This window comes from Myotis davidii, unplaced genomic scaffold (genome assembly GCF_000327345.1).
Source record: "Myotis davidii unplaced genomic scaffold, ASM32734v1 scaffold1059, whole genome shotgun sequence".
NCBI lineage: Eukaryota > Metazoa > Chordata > Mammalia > Chiroptera > Vespertilionidae > Myotis > Myotis davidii.
In genome coordinates this window covers 14,809-18,923 of record NW_006290038.1, presented here as the reverse complement: position 1 = coordinate 18,923, position 4,115 = coordinate 14,809, and the positions used below count along the sequence as shown (strand labels likewise).

The 4,115-nt window shown below is 52.9% G+C and overlaps 1 protein-coding gene across 1 annotated transcript in view; it reads right to left on the bottom strand.

Annotated features, from left to right (window-relative positions):
• Window positions 1-4,115, bottom strand: part of PCP4L1 (Purkinje cell protein 4 like 1) — a 12,244-nt gene that overhangs the window by 7,721 nt on the left and 408 nt on the right. The gene's annotated exons all lie outside the window — the stretch shown is intronic.

The window sequence follows — 4,115 nt, the reverse complement described above, 5'->3', positions numbered from 1 at the left end:
CCCCAGCCCCACTGAAGGAGCAGTCAGGCTTCAGGGAGAGATGTGAGAAGGGCGAGGTTTGGGGCCTTGTCTAGAGGCGCCTGCAGCGATCCAGGTCTCTGAAGAAGTGGTTTGGACCTGCCCCTGACTTGGCTCACTCATGCCGGAGAGTCATTCCGGGGAAAGGGAGCCGCTTGCGCAGCGTCTGGAGGGGGATGTAGATCATGCGCTTGGCGGAACCCCCGCAGGCTTTTGCTGCTGCTTGGCCAGCCTAGCGCATTCTTCTCCCCTCCCAGGCTTCTCTCCCCAAAGCCTGTGGTCTCGCTGGAAGTCGTGGCCGAATGCCGGAGGACCACACGCCCAGCTTTGGTCACCGGTCCACTAGCTTTACGCAGACACCTGCAAGTCAAACGCTTCCTGCTGCTCAGAAAAAGCCTGTCTTCTGGTCCCTGCTGCTCTGCTGCTCTGGGAACAATGATGGACAGAAACGAAGCACCAGGGAAGGAGGGCCCCCACCGGCCCCTTTCGCTCACTCCTATCGCTTATTCCACGTTGGCACGCTCACCACACCGTTTCAAAGGAACCAGGCACCCAGTGAGGAGGGATAGCAGGTGCCCTGCTGCGCATCCTACCAACTGTGCCCACCGATGGACACCATTCTGTGTGGCTCGCTCTCCTTCTCTATCCTCTTGCTCAGCATTTATTAAATCACACTGCTTAGGTTTCCTATAGAAAGTATTTATAATATATTCCTTAAAAGTTGCATGTTAATGAAGTTATTCTATATTCACTGGAGATAAAGAAATCTATGGAAAATTCTTTTGGGATGGGAGGTCAGCAGTCTGCCCTAGTCTTGGTTCCGGTACTGTGTAAATTTCGATAATGTTTGGGTTGGTTTCCTTATATGTAAAATGAGAAGTTTGGACCAGATGATTTCAGGGCTCCTTAACAAATCTAAAATATCACTAAAGTGTTTTGATATATTATTTGAGATTTTCTTGGTAAAAGATATACCTGTATTTCTACCCTGAAGAATGATTGCAAAGTTAAATTTATTTTTGTCAAAGATAAAATAGACTAATGAAAGACAAGTTGAAACTATGGATAAATAGATAGAAAACGGGGAGACTTTCATAGAATCACTCCCTAGAGAAGATTACTGCCCTGACCCTCCTCCCTCCTCTCCCTCTGCACCCTCCCCCCATCAGCTAGGACCCTCCACAGACAGACATGGAGTTGCAACAGGTTTGTGCGTTTGGACACCAGCCACGTTCCTCAGGGCCCTGCCCTGTAGAGAACTGATCACAGCTGCGGCTGGGAAAGAATTGTCCGTATTCCCAGGTCACAGGGTGGCAAAGTCACCCACTTGTACTAGCCAGAGGCTCCTGCTCAAGCAGCTAAAGCCAACACCGGGATGGGGACTGAGTTCTGGTTTCTCTTACTTCAGAAGACAGATGTTTCCAGCAGTGAAAGGCATCCCAATCTTAGGTGGCCAATACAGCCATGATAATAACAACTACCAATGAGAGAGAAACCTGGATTTCCTCCACGCCCCTACCAGGGTTCTAACAACTGGCTCACAGAAGCCAGAACACGGTGATGTCACCCTGAGCAAACTCCCATCATGCAGCCTCAGACAGAGAAGCACAGGAAAGAGAGTGTGATCCCCTAAGTGTGAGATCCCATTCTGATTATTTAAACGGACATCAGCAGAACAATAAAGGAGGGAATACCAGTTCTAAGCTCTCCCCTTTCTGCAGCCCCTGGCTGTCAAAACAGGCGGGACCTGTTGGTGAGCTCCAGGTGAGCTCCTCACAGCTGAGGAACCAACAGGACTTGCCATTGTGCCTTAAGCCGCTGAGCTACATCACATGACAAGGGATTACAGGAAAGAGCCCCCAGGGACTGAATGCATCTCCCCTTCTCATCCTTCGCTGAAACCAGAGAAAAGTTATTCAACTGTAAAAGCAGATTCACAGCAATCAAGTCCTGCCGGCAACTGTGAATGCAGACAAGCTGGAGTCCCCGCAGCCCTTCTGCGCATGAGCAAGGCGCACACACACACACACACACACACACACACACACACACGCACGCACAGGGGTAGGGGGTGGCTCTACTGCAGTGCTGAGGGACAGCAAAGAGCCACCAAGGCAAAGTAGAGCTGAGACCCTCCCCAGCAGCCCCAACAGAATCCCTACACTCTTAGTTGTTTTGAGTCTGGAGACCACTTCTTCAGTTGAAATGGGAATCTTTAGAGAACCTAAGACCTCTCGTTTCATGCAGTTTCTCTGAAGCAAGAAGAACGTGGGGAGGTGAAGTTTATACCGGAGTCCGAGTGCACTGGGCCTTCCTGGGCTGCACACTCCAGCCTGAGAGGAGAGCCCTGCAGCTGGGCGGAGGGGAATGAGGCGGTTCGGAGTCTCCCTGGAGGCCAGGGCTCTGGATAGCGCTTTCGCTGTGCATCACACTTCACAAGAGGAGGAAGGCAGGCTGGGCTCTGGCCCCTAAGGAAGCAGGGCCCTTTGGGGATCTGGGTCAGTGACAGCTGGGCTCTGTGTGCACCCAGGTGGCTGCTTCTGGATTTTATAAATACTCATCCCTGAAGCCAGGCTCAGCTCTGGAGTAGGAGGCAGCTTTATGGTAAACTGCTAGTTAGAGCCAGTTACTCTGGCAGCCCGGGAGGCTGGGCAGCCCTGCACACACTGCCAGCTAGTCCCCATCCGAGGCTTCCACTCTCATCATTTGACTGAGCTCCTGACCGAGGCTACTGAGTGTGGCTGCTGAGTGAGACCACTCTCCCGTCAACACCACCACGTTGTTTTCCTCGCCACGTGGCAGCTCTGTCACGCCGCCAAACACCACCCTAATGTCAGCCTCTGCAGTGTGCCCTACAGGGAGGCTGTGTGCGTCCCCAACAAAGCACAGGCTAACCACCAGCTCCGGCGACATGGCCTTCAGATCACAGACTCCCAGGGGATGGCTTAAATTGCAACCCACAGTTTAGAAACACTAGAAGGGGCATTGAGCTCCAGACCCCAGTGAAAAGAGGACAAAGAAAACCTCTTCTCATATTAGGGCTGAAAGAATGAAGAGAAAAGAAAATTTGAACCATTGTTTTTCTTTTCTTTTTATTGATTGATTGATTTTTAATTTTTTATTGATTTCAGAGAGGAAGGGAGACAGAGAGAGACAGAAACATCCGTGATGGGAGAGCATCATTGATCGGCTGCCTCCTGCACCCCCCACTTACTGGGCATCAAGCCTGCAACCCAACCCGGGCACGTGCCCTTGAGCAGAATTGAACCCGGGATCTTTCAGTCCGCAGGCCGATGCTCTATCCACTGAGCCAAACCAGCCAGGGCTCTTTTCTTTTTAAACGGTGCATGAGCACACACACACACACACACACACGCACAGCCACAATCAGCTGAAGGACTGGAGCCTTCCTTAGTCCATCTACAGCCCCCAGAGTAGCTGCATTTTCCAGGAGAAGCTTAGAGGACATGGCAACCAGGACAACAGAGCAGTTGGCACTAATTGGCTCTCTGGACACCGGCTTTCGCAGGAGACAGCAGAGCTCCCCCTGCAGGTGGGTCTGCACTGAGCCCAGGCTCCAGGCGGCTGGCCCTTCACGAACCGCATCCTGGAGAATCCTTGTGCTAGTTTCCTGTCACACTCTAAAATATTGTTTTTAATGGAGAAAAGGACAATAGCTAGCTAGCCTGAGTGCCTGCTCTGTGCCAGGTGCTGTCTAGTACTTTGTAGTATGAGCTCAGTTAATCATCAGAACAGCCAGCACTGTCCTCATCTGACAGATTAAAGGCAGGAAGCGCAGAAAGGTGCGTGACCTGCCTACGGCCACAGCTGGTAAGTGTGCGGGCTCAGAGCGGGCTGGAGGAGACCCCGTGCTGGGAAGGGCTGCAGACCCCAGCTGGGTGCTCCCGCCAGACCAGGCCCGGGAAGGGAGGCCCTGGACTCGGGACGGAGAGGTTCCCGCCGCCGCGTGGCCCCACCGACGAGCAGTGCTCCGCGGGAGACGACACCTGCTGGGGGCTGGTCTGGCTGGATGGGCGCCGAGGAGCCTCACAAAGGACCCAAGATGTCAGCAGCGCTGCAGGCAGCTCTGCGGAGGG